This window comes from Nicotiana tabacum, chromosome 22, assembly GCF_000715075.1.
Source record: "Nicotiana tabacum cultivar K326 chromosome 22, ASM71507v2, whole genome shotgun sequence".
In the NCBI taxonomy this organism is placed as follows: Eukaryota; Viridiplantae; Streptophyta; class Magnoliopsida; order Solanales; family Solanaceae; genus Nicotiana; species Nicotiana tabacum.
Window position 1 is genome coordinate 29,480,254 of NC_134101.1, and position 21,466 is coordinate 29,501,719.

A 21,466-nucleotide genomic window follows, 5' to 3' on the forward strand; every position below is an offset into this window, starting at 1 on the left:
AAAAATATAGACAAAATACATAAGTACCTACATGAACAATATACCAAATTCCCGTTACATATTTTTTGACGACGAATATCATTTTTACGCACAAAAGAAGCGCGTTAAATTTGATTTTTTGCTATCAGATTATTTATTAAAATGCCACGTGTTCAAATTTTATTTAATTGGGTCACAACCCCTTTTTCTCCATCTTCATCCTCTGAACTCACTCCCCCAATTTGTGGTGTAGATAAAGGACGTGGCATTGAAAGCATCAGGAGCATATAAGCAAGGTACTCCATGTTCAACTCTGCCGCCGACGACTCTATGGAAGAACGAAAGCCAAAACGACATGTTGGACTCGACGCCGTTAGATAAATTCTGGTGCATAGTCGCACAAGAGAACAAGTAGTTCGAGTTCCAGCTCGACAGTAGGGAGGAAGGAACTGGATGCGAGGGAAAGGGATATCGAGCGGGGAAAATACGCCGGTATCGGCGTTGCGAGTGACCGACGAGTTAAACCGGTGGTGTTCTTTGAAGAAAGCGAGCCTAAAGAGTGGGTGGGTCAGGTTGAGCCGATCGTGTTGACTTCATTGGAGAAACCTAACTAGTCACGCAATTCCGTCAACTTTTGATTGAATTTCCTCCTCCATTTGGTTTTGCATCTGTAATTTTAACTCGAATGGAAGCAAAGATTTCAAAAGTTGTCTTATAGCTTAATGACCATATTTGATGGTAAAGAATATTTTGGAAATTTTGGTAGAATGTTCTTGGTTGTCTCCATTTTTAAAACATGCTCTATAATGGTGTTGCAAGTATGAGTTGAAGAAGATGAGGGCATATTTGTAATTTTTTATTTTATATTTTTATTTTTAAGTTTATAAACTAAAGTAAAACGCGTGAAATACACGGATGAATTTTTTGCGGACCTGATCAAAAGAGGTATGTACTAAATACACTTTAGAAAAGCTGTGTGTGTAATATTATTATCGCCCACAGAAAGTGTGTTAGGGGGATTTGGGCCATAGTTCAGGTGGCAACTCTCCAAAAATATATTATGTAATTTTGCTATAGATACAATTACTTGCACAGAAAATAGATGTGGAATACAAATTAAGTTACTCTTTCGTCTTAGAGATTGAGTTGAGATTAATGCAACTTAGCTTCCTGTTGCCGATCCTTACATTTTTGAGCTTTTCCTCAGCATAATTAATCATTTGTTTGAGCCTTTCCTCAGCAAGATTTAATCATTACTCTCCCCGGTCCACTTTAAGTAATTTTTTGATTTTTTTTTTTTTTGTGGTTCATAAAATTTGATTTTTCAAATATCAAGAAAAAATTAACTTTTTTTTTCCAAAGTTGCTTTTGGAGTAAAGAGCATGTTGTATTTTCAATTAACAAATTAAAATTAATATGGTCAATTACATTGTTAATTTAATGCTAAAAAGTGAATTTCTTAATGTGTGAAAACAACCAAAAAAAATCACTTAAAGTGAACTTGAGATATTATTATTTTGAGCCTTTTCTCAGCATAAATCATTTCAAATTTAGAAAGCACCAAGAGCAGTGGAGAAAATAGCTGAAGTTGATCTTTCTAGAAAACATCGACATCTATTATACTCTATTCTTTAACTTATTGTTGCAATTAATGGCTAAGTTCAATGTATTGATTATGGAACTTTCGCACGGCCAATAAATCTGAGAAGGAGAGAGATTTGCATATGTACATTACGTTGACAGTAAGGTCACTTGCTTTTGTTAATTGGGGAAAGTCTGCAATTGGAATATACTCTATTCTTTTAACTTATTGTTGCAATTAATGGCCAAGTTTAAGTATTGATTATGTAACTTTCGCATGGCCAATAAATATGAGAAGGAGAGAGAGATTTGCATATGTACAGTACGTTGACAACAAGGTCACTTGCTTTTGTTAATTGGGGAAAGTTTTGGTCTTCGCAATTGGATTATAGTATTTCAGGTACGCGTGACGTGTGAATGTGGCAAATGCTACGCAAGTGCAGGAGTTCTCGCCTCCTTTCGAGGTGGGGAGTTCTCGGAGGGAGAGAGCCGAGGGTCTATCGGAAACAGGTTCTCTGTCCTAGGATAGGGGTAAGGTATGCGTACAAACTACCCTCCCCATACTCCACTAATGAGATTATACTGGGTTGTTGTTGTTGTTGTTGTTATAATTAGTTACTACTACTAGTGATTAATTTAAACAAATTACGGATAAGTATCTTAGTCTATAAATTCAGCTTTTCATGATCAAGAGTGGAAATCACACCATTCTTCTACTCTTAGTTTAATTTGTGTGAAGTGAACCATGGCAGGAGGAGGACGTCCAACACTCATGCTCACTTTTTTCTTGATTGCTCTCTTTGTTATCACTACTGGTTGATATCTTTATATTCTTAAATACATACATATATATTACTATCATTTTATGCTAGTATATATATACTTACGTATTATTCTAGCTAGTACAAATATTTATTAGTATGTTTATGTGATTTTGCAGTTAATCTGACGAAGATGGAAGTGATGGCATTACGAGAAATACCGCAGCAGATTGCAGTGATAAAGAGAAATATGTTTTCACTAACAGGTGCATGTACAGATCATTGCAATAAAGATAGTGATTGCAGTGAAAGTTATTACTGTCGCCAATGTGTATATGGAGTAGTCTTTGCATATGGCGTATGCCTCTGACCATCTTACTACTTCTGGTCAATTAAGGTTATTATTGGACTATCCTTGGAACTTGAAATTACCCAACCATATATATATGGTTTGCTGAAAATAGCTGTTAAAACGCATGTTTGTGTGTCCTTTAAGCATTCCTTATGTTAGTTGTTTCTACTACTTGTTTTTCAACTTTGTATAATAAAAGTGACCAATCAGTTTTCTAGAAGAAAGCTACTATGATTGGTCACATTTGTGAGTTTGGCTTGTGACTGTATCTACTATGAAATGCATTAATTAGCTTGATCTAATTTTTATCCCCCCCTTCTTCATGTGTTCTTTTGGCCGCCAATATACTGATTTGGGGGTTATGCCTAACTAAACCCTGAAGGTGAGACTCAGTTCCCAGATTCAATTTAAACTGTCAATATATATTGTGGTTTTTGTTTCTACTACCACTTGTTTTTCAACTTTGTATAATAAAAGGCTAAAAAAGTGACCAATCAGTTCTCTAGAAGAAAACTACTAGTACATCATTTGAAAAGTATAACTTGAAAAATAGAGATAATCTTTCGTCCATATATATAATATATATCTCTTACAGTAATTTCGTGGTAGTGATTTCTTAAAAAACATAAAACATGCATTTTTTTTAAAGTCTTTCTTTTAGTTTTTCCTTTTTCTTATTCCGATGCAACAGTACAATATTTCAGGAGTGCATCATTTTCATTATCTCATTATGATGCTAGAATTCTTAATCTAAGAAATCCTTTACACTGACTCAGAATTCGTTCTTAACAATAATTCAAGGGATGCAAGGAGGTCACTGCCGTATCCCAGGATCTTTCAAAAGGGCAATTTCTTCTATGAACAGAATATTACGTTCTAGGTTTTAACTTCTAAGTGCTTGGAAAAATATGAGAAGAATTAATGGATTCAATTTAAGGGAATAGATTATAGATTAGTAACAGAGAGCTTCATTAATTGATTCATTATGACATATTAAGTGTTTGTGAATAATGGGAAGAACAAAACATTTAAGGGGAGAAAAAAAAACGAAAAGAAGGAAGTTGCCCAAAAGAAATCCAAAAAAGGAGATAAAAAGATAAATACCAATGCTTGGCAAAGAGAAGTGATAACTCATCTCTTATTATCCCACTTTATATATAAATATATATAGAGAGAGATTTCTCTGTGCGGTGATGGATCCTTTGCAAATACAACTTGGACTAACGATAATAGGAATTATCACAAAACGTATTAATCGATAATTAATTAATCCCTTAGTTTTCACAGCCTAAATATTCTTTAGAAGGTGCGAAAAATTTTCTATCTTCATAAAACCCTAGCCATAAAAGGCCTTCATTAACAAATTGCAACGTCCCCAACAACCTGCAATTTAAGAATTGCAAGTATTAGAAAGCCACTTAATATTTAACTTTGTGGATACAAAAGGTTGAAATTCTTGGGTTCTATACAAAAATTAAATGATAAAAAAGTATAAATAGACTTTAAAATTACTAATAAATGGGACATACACAAGACATATGTCTTCTCTTTTATAATGGTGGTGCTTAGGCTAGTTAACACACATCTCGACTACTTTGAATTCATGTTATGTTCTAGCGGCATATGTATCAAGTAATTTTGTTCTCCAATACTTAAAGAGATAACAAATAATTTTTTTCCTCTGATTAATTTGTCCCTTGTCTGGGTCATTTTCACCTTCGTGCCATGCTACCCACACCACTGATGTACAAGAAGATTCCTTTTTTTTTTCCAATCCAAAAAACAAAACCGTTGGGATGAAGTTCCACCATTCAGAAATAAAAAAAAGGAGGACAAATAGCGATCCCTAAAAAATAGGTTTCCAAAATATAATTGTAACAGCCCATCCCGCTAGTGATATTGTCCGTTTTGAGCCTAGGCCCTCACGGGTTTAAAACGCGTCACTAGAGTCTAAGACTTGTCTACTTATATACCCAGCATCTCTCATGTGTTTTGTCGATGTGGGATTCGCCTAGGGTTTCACATACACCCCCCCTTAGGGACTCAACGTCCTCGCTGAGGTTTGCTCCACCACCCTTCAAGGTTGCACGCGGAGTGGCTCTGATACCAACTTGTCGCGCTCCCAAACTAGGGTGGGACGTGATGACACTCGATCTACCTTACCTTATCGAGCAAGCCTTATTCTAATTAAAGTGTAAGTTGTACATAATATCTAAGAAATTCATACATAAGTCTTAAGATAATAATCATCTGAAAACTAAATTCTAATATTAATGTTAATATGCTTGACAACTGAACCCACTAGTAAAGTCATGAGCATCTAACTATAAGTCTGAATACATAAGTCTATGAGGCATTCCCCTAGAATGATATGAAAGTACATTAACACCACTGTAAAGAACCAACGAGCCCGCCAACTGAGTCTGCAAAATGTATCTCTAGCCACGTATCTCGTCACCTACAATCTTAACACCTGCTACATGACGTGGCAGACTCAAACAGGCTAAGTACCACCAAAGGATACCCAGTAAATCTCATAGGCTACCTCCTAAAAAGGCAGAGCCAAACCTTCTGGGAAAAATCATAATATGAAAGGAAGTGGTTACACATAATATCATATCAACAAAATTTATAAACAGGAAATGAGCTAAAACCTGAAACTATGAGCTGAACTATAAGCCGATAACTGAAAGCATGAAAACTGAGTCTATAACTGATAACTGAAATTTAAGGTGAAAACTAAGTATTTAAAAAATAAATAACTTTTCTGAAAATAGTTACACATAGTGGCCCTATGTACGTGAGATCTAGCAATACGCACGAGGGAGCGTCGGTCGATCTCCCCAGCAAACAATAGCCCCTACGAGCGTGGAGTAGCTAACCCTGGCCTCGTGGCACTCACGGAAGGGGAGGTCGGCTAGCTCTCCCTTTCTGAATGTGATCACATTAATGCATGAACGAATGCTGAACTGAATGGAAATATCATAAGAAAAGTCACATAACAATTGGTAATATACGTAAGCATATAAGACTATCACATTCTCATAGAGTCGTACCGAATAAGAATAAAGTAAACTAAGTACTGGAGCACAATAAGACATATCTTAGAATTTCATCGAATGCATATACCACGTGGGTTCTAATAGAATTTCCTATTAAGAGAGAAAGCCTTAAAACTTACCTTGAATCCAAACTTACAGATTTGATGCAAGTATCTTAATATTAAATCATCTTAGTCCACTGCCGACGTTTGATTGTTAATATGCCTCGACCTCACAATGTTTCTACTGAATCCTTCAAGCATTGCTGGGATTTTTGTTATTGAACACGTAAGTATCCAATCACTTCGTTCCCTTTGAAAAGTTGTCGTGGTGGCATTTAAATGACAAGCATTAGCTATTCTTGAAATCCCAATAATTCTCCATTTGATTGCTTCTGTAGACCAAAAGTTACAGGCATGATGTATATGTCTTCCCCTATGCTTCAAGTTTTGAGAATAACTTGCAGTGAAGCTATTTTGCCACCCTTATTTAATAATCTTTAAGTGGCTGTTAAAACCCTGTAGGGACGGTGGTCAAGGATAGTTTGGAAAGGAGACTGAAGAGGCTTTTATTTATTATTGAGTAGTCTTATAGTTTCATTATTTCTACTTTAGTCCCATAGTATTAAGTATTTCAATTAAGTCCTCTTGCCCTTAGTGGATTCTAGAAGTAGGACATGTGTCTTTTTTTTTTAGCACAAACCTTGATGTCACTATCCAGTAGCATATAATGCCAATCATTGTAATCATCCAAGAATATTCAGAAAATATGACAATTGCTATTTTTAATTAATTTCTTCATTCTATGTCTTATTGCTTTCTTACTTAAGTTTACATAGTAGCCGATTGCTACAAACTTGGTATCGGAGCCTTAGTTCTGGCAATCAAGGATGGTTGACAAGCAGAAAAATCAGTCTGATGAAGAAAATGGACTGAGAAGGGTTGAAGTTTAGCTGTAAAAATTCATTTAAAAAAATCAGAGAAAATCATGGATAGATTTGAGGGGAAGCAAGGGAGTTTTGAAGCAAAAATGGTGGAGTTTTCAGATTTTTCTAAGAGAATTGATGAGATGTTGCTACAAATGAGCAGCCAAAACAGGGCAGAACCCTCATCTTCTGTAAGAGCCTCAGTCACCGATGTTCATGGTGGATCCACTGAAAAAGCTGATTTATGTTCCGTCAGGAGTAACATACAAAACTATACCCCTCCATTTTCACCTCACAATACCACTGGACTTCGAGCCGTGCATTTATCTTCACCACCTCGGTTGGGTAGTACATCCGGCTCATTTACGAAACCAAGCTGAGACCATCACTAGCGCTCTCCTAAATCCTTCAGCGCTAGCTTTTAGACCCCCAATTCTTTCATACTCTCTGACCAGTCAACCTTATAACAATCATATAAGCTCGAACCAGATGAATACCCAAGTTGTAAACCCTCCAATTTACACATACCAAATGACCATCCAACCATTATTTCCACAAGCAAACCCTTATCCAATGTCTACTCAGCCATACTTACCCCAATCGTAGCCTCCTCCAGTTAATTACAGTATAACAAATCCCTCGGGGTAATTTTCTACTAGTCCTGTAACCCAACCCATTTCATACCCACTGACTATGAACCTAACATCACAACCTTTCTCTCTCCCATTTGGAACCCTTCAACCAGCTTCAGTGGGCTGGGCTTCACCCAACCATAATAGGCCTGACTCCCTTGGATCTATGTCCAAGCTACCAAAGGCCAAGCTATTATTCCCTAAGTTCGACGAGGTAAATCCCTGAAGCTGGTTGAGGCGGTGTGAAATATTTTTTGACTTATATCAAGTGATGGATGATGAAAAACTTAATTACGTGGCCATTAATTTGAAAGAATATATTGATCATTGGTTTGATGGTTATCTTGCTGGCCATGGGGGTATTTTTACTTGGGCTCAATCTTGCTATGACATATGTGAAAGATTTGGAGACAATGATCTTGTGGATATTGTTAAGAAATTTAATCGCCTTGAGCAAATTACTGACGTGGAAACATACCAAAGGAGGTTTGTTAAATTAAAGTGTTTAATGGTGATAATTAATCCTACATTGAAAGAACCTCATTTTGTATTGTGTTTCATTGGTGGACTTAAACCCGATATACTTCCACTTATACAATTTGCTCGACCCAGAGCCTTGTTGGTAGCCTACAAATGTGTCAAGTTACTTGAAAGATCTTTTACTGCATTGTATAAGCAAATAGATAAACAATGGTCTGCCAAGACTTACACAAAACACACTCAATCCACCCAGACTACTTATAAGTCCACAAACCCAAGAAATCTCACATACCAAAAAAATTCACCTGTTGTGAATACCAGAAATCTAAACTAAAGAAGCATGACTCGCGAAATGATGAGGGGGCAAAATTTGTGCTACAAGTGCCATGAAAAATATTTTCCTGGGCGTGTTTGTAAAAACAGAACTCTATATGCTTTAGAAGCCGAAGAGTTTGTTGATGTCATAGAAAAGATTGAAGAACCAAATACGGAGTGATGGATGAATTTGGCCAAGAACCGACAGAAGTAACATTGAATGTTATAATGGGCCGGAGCAAGGCCCTATCGACAATTAAGATTATAGACTGGGCCAAAGGCCAAAAAGTGGTGGTGTTGTTAGATAGTGGATCGACCCATCGCTTTGTGGATCCACAGTTAGCAAGAATTAGTTCATTTGGAGTAGAGGATTTAGGCTGACCAATGAGGGTTAAGGTCGCAAATGGTCAGTATCTTAAATGTAGACAAGTGAGCAGACGTTTTGAATGGAAAATGCAAGATAAGAAGTTTGCCTTTGATTTTGGGGTATTGAAGGTGGGAGGTTGTGCCATTGTGCTTGGAATGGATTGGGTAGTCAATACTGTTGCTCTAATAGTGTTTCACACAAAACCATTGGGGTATATTTTATTTACAAGTCGAAATTGGTAACATTCATGAGCACTCCTGATGATGAGAAAGTCTCTAGCGTGGACACCAAAGTTACTGCCAAGCTGATAAGTAAAGGGCAATGTAACTTTGTGGCCCAAATATTTTTGTTGAAAATGGATGAAAAGAAAGAGGTGGTTCCCCAGGAAGTGGAACTGTTATTGGATCAATTTGAGGAGAAGTTTCAAGAGCCCAAAGGATTGCCTCTTAGCCGTGATTATGATCATGCCATACAATTATTTCCAGGTACTAAACCTATTAATTTGAGTCCTTATCGATATTCTTTTGAACAACAAAATACCATTGAAGAGATCGTGGCAGAAATGTTAAAGGCCCAAAAGTGTTTCTCCATTTGCTTCACCGGTATTTTTAGTATAAAAGAAGGATTCTAGTTGGAGAATATGTGTTGATTATCGCCAAGTTAAATGATGCTATGGTAAAAAATAAGTACCCTATACCAGTAGTAGAAGATGTATTTGATGAATTACATGGGTCAAAAATTTATACCGAGTTGGATTTAAGATTCGGATATCACTAAATTCGGATGAAAGAGGGTGATGAGTACAAGATAGCTTTTCGCACTCATCATGGGCTTTGGGAATTTAAAGTTATGCCATTTGGACTAACTAATGCGCCCGCTACCTTTCAGGAACTTATGAATCAAATTTTTGCCCCTTACTTGAGGTAGTTTGTGCTTTTATTTTTTGAAGACATACTCGTGTATAGAGCATCTTTACCGAAACATCTAAAACATTTACAAGTTGTATTCAAGTTGTTAAAGGCAAATCCATTGTTTATCAAGAAGTCAAAGTGCAGTTTTGAACAAGGCAAGGTGGAATATTTGGGTCATGTTATCTCAAAAGTAGGGGTAAGCACATATGAATCCAAGGTGAAGGTTATGCTCAATTGGGGACATCCTAAGTCAATAAAAGATCTAAGGGGATTTTTGGGCCTCACAGGTTACTATCGAAGGTTTATAAAGAATTTTACTACAATTAGTAAACCTTTGACCAATCTACTGAAAAAGGGTAATTTTAGTTGGACTATAGAAGCAACTCAAGCCTTTGAGGAGCTGAAGCAGGCTATGGTCCAGGCCCCTGTACTAGCACTACCCATTTTTTTAATCTATTTCATTATTGAAGTAGATGCAAGTGGAAAAGGGATATTGACAGTTTTGATGCAAGGAGTAAGGCCCATTGCATTTATCAGTCAAGCATTGAGTTCAAGACATCTTGGTCTGTCAACCTACAAAAAAGAGCTGATTGCCTTATTGTTTGCCATGAAAAAATGACGACATTATCTATAACCCAACCACTTTATCATAAAGACAGATCATTTTAGCCTCAAGTTTCTTAAAGACCAAAAGATATGTACCTCATTACAACACAAAGGAATCACAAAATTATCATGACTTAGCTATGAAATCCAATACAGAAAGGGAAATGAAAATGTGGCTGCAGATGCACTCTCAAGAAAATTTGAGGAAGGAAACAGTTTTGGGCTCTCAGCAGTCCATCCTAAGTTGGCTGAAGATATAATTGAAAGCTATCAAAATGATGCAGGGGTTCAACACATGATTACACAACCGAGTGTGGATACTAATGCTGCTCCAGGAGCGCAACTTCAAGATGACATTCTCAGGCAAAATGGAAAAGTCTGGGTAGGTAGTCATGGATCTTTAAGGCAAAGACTAGTTAATGAGATGCATTCCTCTCCATGGGCTGGCCACTCAGGCATACATGCTACTCAACAAAGACTTAGATCTCTATTTTATTGGCCTACACTATTACAAGGCGTCAAAAACTAGGTGAAAGATTGTGAGATTTGTCAAACAAATAAGGGTAAAAGTGTTGCTTACCCAGGTATTCTACAACCACTACCAATTCCTTCAAGAGCCTGGGAACATGTAGCAATAGATTTCATCAGTGGTTTGCTTAAATCCCATGGTAAAGACTCAATAATTGTGGTAATTGATAGATACACAAATTTTGCTCATTTCTTTGCATTAACTCACCCTTACACTGACGAGCGCAAAATACATACTTAAATTATGCTCGCTAATCAAAGATAGTATAGTATAATATCGTATCCACAGAAATTTGATTTAAATAGTATTCTCGTAGTTTCTAGCTTGATTTCTATCCAAGAGGATCAACAATTGAGATTTATATGATTAATACTTAAATTTAACTAAGAATCTAAAGCTATTGACTAGTGACTATCGAGACAAGGAATAAGAAAATAAGGTTATCAGCGGAGAAGATAGGGTTTTGACAGGATAGATGCAAGATAAGTGTTCAGGATCTAACTCTAGATAATTCACTTCTAATGTTCAAGTGAGTCTCTCTAATTTACTCAATTATTGGTTCAAACGTTCAGCAAAAACTCCTCTCTTGATTAAGTCTTAACCTCACAAGATGAACCAAATTAAGCATTGTGAAGATATGCAAGAATGCGTAGTGGATTGGTCTTTAGGAAAACCTCTTTCGATTATTATCCTAATTAAATTTAATCAATGATTCAACTAACCTCTTTTGATTACTTAGAAGAATCTATGAACTCAACCAACAATATACTGCAAAGATATCCGTAGCACCCCGGAAAATTATGAAATACTTAAGCGCTATTAAGAAAATTAATGTGCGCTAATTATATTATTTTGTGTGCAGACGAGGACTATTAATATGATGGATATCAATTGGATATGATAATAAGTGTAAGAGTCATATTATAAGTGATGTGGGGTCTAAGGATAGCCCTAAGTCCAAGTAATTGACTAAAGTTCCAAATGAGTACGCACAAGACCAAACTTGCGATGAACATATTTACATATATATAAAATATTATGTGATGTACAGCCTATCAAATAAAAGATCTTTGAGTCTAGTTTCTAATTCTTTAAACCGTTTGTCATTTGTACATTCCTACAAGAAGTTATGACCAAATTACCAAAGGCTAGCAGAGACATATGCGGATGCGAAGCATCCGGGGCCGCGTCCGAAAGAAAGACTGGTAGTGAAGTGCTGCCATAGCGTCCAGGTCCGCATCCGAGCTTCAAAGAGGAGTGAAGTGGGTATGCGAAGAATCCAGGGCCGCATCCAAAATCCAGAAATCTAGGCTTATAAATACAAAATCAGGGGAAGAGAGTATTTTGTGTATTGGGGGTTAGGGTTCTTGATGGTGAAGAGACGATTTTGAGATCAAACCAAGTCCAATAAACTAAGGTAAGTTGTTAATGATATTGTGGGATGATTCTTACTCAATATACATGAGTTCTAACATTATTATTACATCCAAATACTAGATTTCATCATCAAATCCTCAAGAACACAAAAATCACCAAAGTTGTGATTTTTCAATATTGATCTACTAGAGGTAATTCCAATGCTTCAAACTCGTTTATTATGAGTAGTTAGAAGTATTTGAAGTAATTGTTACAAGTTTTAATTGTTGAAAGATTGGATTATAACTCTAGTTCATGACATGAATAGTACTTTTGAGAAAATAAGAACGAAGATGAATGGTAATCTTGGCGATGAAATTTATGAATACAATGAACCTATGGAATTATTTGTTAGCAAAAGATGAAAATGATCAACTAAGTAATCACCCGAATTATATATTTTGCAAGTGTTGATTATGGAAGATGATGAGTAGTATCATTAATGACTTCGAATGGGTATTAAAACATAAGAATGAAGTTGAATGCTCTAGCATGTAAAACTATTTGGCGATTTGAGTTGTTGGAGTCTTATAGCCAACTTATGAGCCATATATGGAGGTTGATCAATATCTTAGACCATATTTTGATGTAATAAAGATATCTAATTGTAGATATCGACTTGTTGGTGATGTTGAGCATTTTAATCAACATTGGAATGATGGAGGAGGATTGAAAGCTTGTGAATGTTAATAAAGCGAAAGCGAGGTAAGTTGGTTAAAACTTACTCTTCTTGAGGGACTTTCTCTAAAAGCATATTTCTAGTTAATACTTAAGTTGTTTGCAAATGTGCTTTCGTGCTTGTGGGGACAAACAAGTACAGATGTCTCCATGTATTAAAATATTATATTGCATATGTAGTGTCATGCTGTTTTATAAAATTTTATTTTAAATCTTGTTGGCAAAATGACACTCAAGGTAAGTGTTATAAGTTTTTATCAAAACTTACGTATTTACAAGAGTATACATATTTGAGTCCTAATGATAAGTTTTCGTAGAAAGTATTTCTTTTGGAAATTAACGAACAGAATGACACTTGTGGTATCTTTTAAAGATTAATGTTAAATTGCGAAAGGCTTTAGCATGAAAAAGGTTATTTATTTAAATTTTGTTCAAATGATTTAGATTTTCTATAAATGATATGATTTGATAAAAATAGATCATTTTATGCTACTATGCTATGAATCTATTTTTGAAGTATCAAATATTTTGGGAGTTACTTGTATTCACCGAGATTGGCTTCAGATATATCGTGTTCGTTGTCATGAAACTACACGTGCTGGTGTAGGCGTAGATGGTCACTTTGTGGTATAGACTACGACAGAGTGCTCTCCCTCGAGAGAGAACTATTTTGTGCTATTATTAGCATGGATGAGTCGATTCGTATGGCACTAGACAACCCGAGCAAGTAGGGTATATGATACTTGCTGCTAGGTACATAACCTAGTTGGCTTTCTTATGTCGGTGATGATATAGTACTCTAGTGAAAGGTAAGGATGATTTTCTTATGTTTAGGCCTAAGGAGCCGAAAGTGATTTCGATGACTTAAAACAAATGGAATAATTTTGTATGATTTTATCCAAAATCTTGGATTAATGTAAATATTTTAAAATTTTATATTGTGGGTTATATTTCACTTGGTTGTTATTTAAAATAACAAGGGTCGTGAATTGATAAAATTTCTTATCATTTTATATCAAATATTGGTGCATTGTTTTTATAAAGTCTATCCCAAGAACTTAAGTTAGAGAGAGTTTATGACACTTATTGAGTACCGTTGTGGTGTACTCAGCCCTTAGGGCCCCCCCTCCAGGGCTCTGCTTACTTTACATGTTTCAGGATGATGTATGATACGTGGCATACGGTCAGGCTAGGATGACTCTCTTTCTGAGATATTATGAAGCACCATTTTTATTTCGTGGTAGCTATCATGTTCTTTCTTATTTTATTTTGGTTGGAATTACTCCAACTGTTGGTTCTATTCATTGGTATAGAGGCTCTATAGATAGTTGTGAAAGGTTGTAGTAACCGGGTTGTACACGACATTCATAAAAGTATATTTACTTTACTTAGTCTGATTGTTATTATCATGAAAGGCGTCATGTGTGATTTTGAATTAGAAAATATTTTATCATTTAACTTGAAAATGTATATGATTTTTAAGGAGCTTCCGCAGTTAAATTGGTTTTCATGCATATGATTTGGGTGCATCACATGGTTTGGTTCGCTCGGGCCAGGTAGTTTGCCGGGTGCCGGTCACGTAGTTTTGGATTGTGACAAACTTGGTATCAGAGCACTAGGTTCTAAGTTGAGTCCTAGGAAGTCTTTGGAGCCGTGTCAAGTAGAGTCCCTCTTATCGGTGTGTTGTCGGCCACACTTATATCGGGGAGGCTACAATGACATCTAGGGTGTTTCACTTTCTTCATACTCCGGATCGTGCGTTTGTGCCTGAAGTGAGAGTACGGATTCTTGATCGTATTAATTACCTATTGTGGAAGATATAGAAGTGATGAGAATAAAGCTCAAGGTTCAAGTTATAATACAATATGTTTAGGCTAATAGCTAGGAAGTGTCAGATTTTTTTCAAAATGGAAGGATAAGTTGAGAATAGATTGGGACTGATACAGTCAACACGTATAACTTTGGTGAATAAAAATTATCAGTCGAATACTGAGAAATCAGGGAAGAAAATAAGGTGATAATGTCAGCTAGTACTGCCAGGATGGTGTCCTGACTTATAAAGAATTTTACTAAAGGATGCGAATAAGGGCACATATGTTAGGCCCTAGATTTCAATTCAAGATCGTTGGTCAAGATATTGGAGGGACTGTTTACTATGGTAATCACCATTAATGAGTTTAGCAAAGGTACAAAAAAAAATATTGTAAATGAAGATGTTGTATCTTAAATTATCATGACAAGATATAGAGAGGTGATATGGATCTAATTTATAAGTGAATGTGAATCAGTCAAGTTTGTGGTAAATATAGTATGACTCATAATAAGTAAGGCATAGTTAAGACAGTGTCAATAATGACCAAAGACACCTTCCCAAAACAAAAGGGACTTCTTGATCATCCAAAAAGGGAATGTTATAAGACGAGAGAGATGACCCTTAATTGTACTTGAGATCGGGTTTTCCCTAAGCATGATAGGTTATCGTCATGATGGTGTCATATATAATAAAGGTGGCACACAAGAAATAAAGTGCCACGTGTAAGTACGAGTTGAGGATAGACGAAGCATGCTAATATGTAAAAGATGGGCATGACAACCTTGAGTTACTCCAGATATACAAATAAAAGTCAATCTTTAATTATGTATACCAAGGTATGCGAGGATAAAGTATGTAAACTTAATTGGGTAAGCGTAAAAATATTAAGGCATGAGATGCACAAATGGTGTAAGATTGGAGGTTATAAGAAACAATATAGGTTGTTAGAGAAGAAGAAACAAAATGACATGGAATAATAATCTTGGGTTGCTCTGATGGTAAGCACCCTCCACTTCCAACCAAGAGGTTGTGAGTTCGAGTTACCCCAAGAGCAAGGTGGGGAGTTCTTGGAGGGAAGGATGCCGAGGGTCATTTGGAAACAGCCTCTCTACCCCAGGGTAGGGGTAAGGTCTGCGTACACACTACCCTCCCCAGACCCCACTAGTGGGATTATACTGGGTTGTTGTTGTTGTTGTTGTTGAAATGATGAAAAATTAAGAATTTTCAAGAATGATCTCAAAGAAACTCTACATGTGCCCAATATTGAAATGGCTCATGGGCTAAGTTAAAGTTGTTGGAAATTTATACATATAAGGTGTACGACGTAAAGCTCAAAACAAAGATTAAAAACGGTTATGGTACAGATTTGGAGATTGAGAAGTACAAGAATTCTAAGACTACATGATACTATGTCATAAATCCCTACATGAATGTGTATGGACGTGGTCAACGATATGTTGAAGAATGGAAAAATATGCGAGTATATATTTATCATATGAAACGTGTTGATGTAAATATGTGGTAGTAGCTATGGCTAAAATAGTTTGCATTATGATAAATACATGAGGTAATAAGACCTTATGATAGTAGGCTATATTAATGCAGTTTAGACACTACTTACACTCTAATTTAGCCTCACTTTATTGATATTTGAATGCTAAAAGATAACAAAATGCTCTAATTAAGAATTTGATGCTTTGCAGGAGCTACTCCGAGCTAGAAGGGAGCTAACGAGTGTTTTGGAGTCAACATGGAGTGTGAAAGACCAATCGAAGGTTAGCTCGGTCGAAAAGGAGTGAGAAAAGCAAGCGAGACGACTCCTCCGGGTGCGCGGTCGCGAAGTGGGCCACGAATTGGTCCGTGAACTCAAGGCAGTGAGGCAGTGGAAATCCGCGGCCGGATCCGAGGTCGAATCCGCGGCCGCGGACGGGCGGACGAAAGCCAAACATGCAAGGTTAATTATGTAATTTTCTAGGCGACTAACCTAAACCTATATGAAACCTAAACTCGCCCAGAAGTGGGATATAGCTATTTTTAGAAGATTTTAGAGGCAAGAACGAGGGAGAGAAGACGGATAATTTCCTAAGAGTTTTCATCTTCTTCTTCATACTTCTATTTGTTGATTATGAATTATTTTAGTGATTTGTTTTCCATTAGTATGAGTAGCTAAATCTATTATCTAGGGTTGATGGAACCAATTGTTGGATGAAGTCTTGACTCTATTTTGTTATAATTGAGTCTTGTTTGTTCTATGATTGTTCAACTACGTATTATATTGTGGTTAATTGGAAGGGCCCTCGATTAATCGTGTCTAGTTACCTTGTGTTGCTTGAGAAAGAACACTTGGTTAGGTTGTTGTTGAACAACACCACTTTTGGGTAAGGTAAGAGATTAATTACTTGAATTTAAAAGTGGGGTTAGAAATAACGAAGCGTTGGTGGGATAAGTCTGAGTTAATAAATTGTTAACTAGAGTAGTTCGAGAGAATGCTTCTAGTAAATTATCATAATTGATCGAGAGGTAATTACGGTAGCCCGAAACTCATAATCCTCATAGAGTATTACAGCGAGATTATAGCTAAAGAGTTAAGAATTAATCCGGCAATTGGGGAAATCAATAGCCCCTAGATCCTTTTACCCTTGAATTCGATTTTAGTCTTGATTATTGCTAATTTTATTGTCATTTTTTCTTAGCTAAATAAATTCTACTGATTATTCATAAAACTTTTGTATCCGGAAGTTGTCTGAGCTTATCATTAGTATTATTTAAAGTTGTAGTAAATAGGTTAGTTCCCTATGGGATTCGACTCCGGACTTGAACCGGGTTATATTTGCAGTGACCGCTTAGTCCTTTTTATAAGGCATAGTTGGGCGTGATCAAATTTTGGCATCGTTGCCGGGGAACTAACGGTGTTAATTATTACAACTTAGAAGAATTGCTAGGATTCTTAGTTTAGATCAATTTCTTACGGTGTTTAAATTTTTCCATCGAAATTCTCACGTTTGAATTCTCCTGTGACTCAGGTGTATTCCTAGAAGCTCTTCGAGGACTGATGAACTTTTTGAAGGACTCTCAGACACCGAGAAAGCATTCAGGGCATTAAATCGAGCCAACAAGAAGAACAAACAGTTACAACACCAACACACACTCAAAATTGAAATGGACAACGTGGACGATGTCAACCAAAATAATCGAAATAATCGGGTTGACCCGAACAATGGAGTAGTGGCACCTCTTGTGCCAGAAGCTATTTTTTATGATTGGGCACAACCAACTACTGATAACTTAGCCACCGCCATTGCTATACCTCAGATACAAGCGGAGACATTCTAGATCACCAATAACATGTTGCATCTGTTGCAAAATAAGAGACTGTTCTCCGGGTCATACATTGTAGACCCATAACAACATTTGAAGAATTTCCTATTAATATGTGTGACCCAAAGACAACCGAATGTGACTCCTGAAGCCATCAAGCTATTACTGTTTCCATTCTCTGTGACTGGAGAGGCTCAAACTTGGCTGAATTTGCTCCCAATAAACTCCATTGCCACTTAGGAAGAATTAGTCAAACAGTTCTTAAACAAGTTTTATCCTCCTAACAAGACTGCAAGGCAGATTGATGAGATATTGCAGTTCAGGCAGAAACCAACTGAGACCTTGCAAGAAACCGGGGAGAGGTTCAAGGGTATGCTAGTGAAGTGTCCGCAGCATGGCATTCCAGATCAGATGTCGGGACATAGATTCTACATGGGATTAGCAGATAGTTTGAAGACCAATGTAGATGCTTCAGCTGGGGGTGCATTTTTGAGCAAGACATTCACAGAGTGCAAGATTCTTCTTGACAAGATGGCTCAAAATTCAGGCTGGATGGATAGAGGTACGACACTTACACTAATAGTGTATTATGTTGCTCTTGACCCAAACAATTCCCATGCAGAGAACATAGCCACTCACATGACTCAGATGAGCATACTGACAAAGAAAATTGATGAGATGGGTACAAAGCAAGTGCACATTGTTGATACAATGAATGGAGGATTGTGCACTCCTTGCATAAACCAGTCATATGTGTGCTCGTGGAGTGGAGAGAATAACAATCAGGGCTTCAGAGAAGACATGAATTACGTCAATAATTTTGGAGGTCAGAGGCAAGGTAGGCAACAATGGGGACCAGCACCAAACCAACAGTACAGACCCAACCTGCCACAACACAACCCCAATTCTGGAGGCGCACAACCACAAGGTCAAGTTGTGCCTTATCAAAGGCAGTAGGGTTATAATCAGCAGCACCAGCAACAATTGGCCTACCAACCACCTCATCAACAACAGGACAACAACATGGTATAAATCAGGGTATGTTGCAATAACTCATTGGAACAAATGGTAAGATGCAAGAAAAATTAGCAGCACATGATTCAGCAATCAAAGGCATTGAAACTCAACCGGGACAGCTATCTATGGCTTCGAACAATCGCCCCCAAGGAACATTACCTATAGATACAAATATTAACCCAAAGGAACAGAACCCAAATCAGCTAATGGCAGTGAGTCTCAGGAATATAAGAGATTTAGACAGAGAACAAGAAGTTTCTCAATTTACGAGAGAGACTACGCCAACTACGCCAGTTATATTAGAGGCAGATGAGTTAGCAAAGCCCACCGAGGTTGTAATTGAATAAGCACAGGTTGACAAGGGTAAGGAGAAGGACGGTGAACAAGTCTCATAACATGTGGCACCTCTTGTTCCATAAGTTTCCAACAAAGAAAAGACATCAAGTAGTGGATAGAGGTTGACTCCTACACCATTCCCTCAGAGATTGGCAAAACAAAAGAAAGATGATCAATACAGGAAATTTATGAAAATGCTTCGACATATTCAATTGTATATTCCACTGATGGATGCTTTGAGGGAAATGCGAGGGTATGCAAAAATGATGAAGGACCTGATGTCGCAAAAATTTGACTCCCAGGACCTGTCCACTGTAACTCTGACATAGACCTGCAGCGCGGTAGTGACAAGACATATGGCCTAAAAGGTATCTGATCCAGGTAGCTTCACTATCCCATGCATTATTGGGAGGTATGTTTTTGCTAAAGCATTGTGTGACTTGAGAGCCAGCATAAACTTGATGCCCTTGGCAATCTATACAAAATTGGGCATTGGCAGAGCTAGACCGACTTCAATGTTGCTGCAAATGGACGATCGCACAGTCAAAATACCGACAGGAATTCTTGATGATGTGCTTGTGCAAGTGGGGAAATTTGTATTTCCTGCAGACTTTGTTATTCTTGACTGTCAGGTGGATGAAGAGATACCCATCATTCTGGAAAGGCCATTCTTAACCACTGGGAGAGCATTAATTGATTGTGAGACTGGAGAGTTGAAAATGAGGTTGAGCAATGAAGAAATAATATTGAACGTTCAACAATCCATAAGGAGACCCAGTGAATTTGCAAACTGCTTACTAGTGGAGGCCGTGGATGTGATACTGCAAGAAGAGGATGAGACCCTTAATGTCAAGGATCCACTAGAAGCCTGCTTGATTAATTTGGAAGAGATGGACGGTGAAGGGTTGGCAGAGTGGGTCATGGCTCTCGAAGGTCAAGGATTCTGGAAAAGGGAACCTCAGTTCGAGCCCCTACGCTTAGAAGAGAGAGCAACACCACCTGCAAAACCATCAATAGAGGATCCACCACAGTTGGACTTGAAACCGCTTCCAGCCCACCTCAGGTACGCTTTCTTGGGGCCTAATTCTACTTTGCATGTTATTATATCATCTGGTTTGCTAGCTTTGCAGGTAGAGCAACTATTGCAGGTATTGAAAGAATGTAAGACTGCCATTGGTTGGACCATGGTAGACATAAAGGGTATCAGCCCATCCTTTTACGTGCACAAGATTCTTCTGGAAGAGGGACACAAACCTTCCAGGGAGCATCAACGACGTCTGAACCTGAATATGAAGGAAGTAGTAAAGAAGAGGGACACAAACCTTCCAGGGAGCATCAACGACGGCTGAACCCAAATATGAAGGAAGTAGAAAAGAAGGAAGTGATCAAGTGGATGGATGCGGGTATCATCTTCCCCATCTCTGACAGTAACTGGGTCAGTCCTGTACAATGTGTGCCAAAAAAGGGAGGAATGACGGTCATACAAAATGAGAATAACGAGTTGATCTTGACTCATACAGTCACGGGGTGGCGGATTTGCATGGACTATCGGAAACTGAACACATCCACTCGAAAGGACCATTTCCTATTGCCTTTCATTGACCAAATGTTGGACAAGTTAGCTGGGCGGTCCCACTTCTGTTTCTTGGATGGATACTCGGGGTATAACCAGATCTCAATAGCCCCGGAAGACAGAGAGAAAACATCATTCACTTGTCCATATGGCATCTTTGCCTTTCAGAGAATGCCCTTTGGACTTTGCAATGCACCGACTACATTCCAGCGGTACATGTTAGATATTTTCACTGACATGGTGGAGGATATTATAGAGGTGTTTATGGATGATTTCTCCGTTGTGGGTGATTCATTTGAAGATTGTCTTCACAACTTAAGAAGAGTGCTCAAAAGATGTGTAGAGACAAATCTGGTGCTGAATTGGGAAAAGTGCCATTTTATGGTACAAGAAGGAATAGTGTTGGGGTATTGAGTGTCCAGCAAGGGCATTGAAGTTGACCATGCTAAGGTTGATGTGATTGAGAAGCTGCCACCGCCCACTTCGGTAAAGGCAATGAGAAGTTTCCTTGGGCACGCCGGGTTCTATAGGCGATTCATTAAAGATTTTTCCAAAATTGCTAACCCCTTATGTAAGCTGCTTAAAAAGGATCAGCCTTTTGTGTTTTCTATTGATTGCAAGTTGATTTTTGAGGAGCTGAAGAAAAGATTGGTGACTGCACCCATCATAGTGGCACCCAACTGGGAGCAACCATTCGAGCTCATGTGCGATGCCAGTGATTATGTTATAGGAGCAGTCTTGGGGCAATGCAAAGACAAAATGATGCACCCGATTTACTATACAAGCAGGACGCTCAGCGGTGCACAGCTCAATTACACTGTAACGGAAAAAGAAAT

At 37.5% G+C, this 21,466-nt stretch overlaps 1 long non-coding RNA gene across 1 annotated transcript; it reads left to right on the forward strand.

Annotated features, from left to right (window-relative positions):
• Positions 1 to 2,159: 2,159 nt before the first annotated feature.
• Positions 2,160 to 2,975, forward strand: LOC107796818 (uncharacterized). Its single transcript, XR_012705251.1, has 2 exons — positions 2,160 to 2,375; positions 2,501 to 2,975. It is a non-coding gene; the product is annotated as an uncharacterized LOC107796818 (long non-coding RNA).
• The last annotated feature ends 18,491 nt before the right edge of the window (positions 2,976 to 21,466 follow it).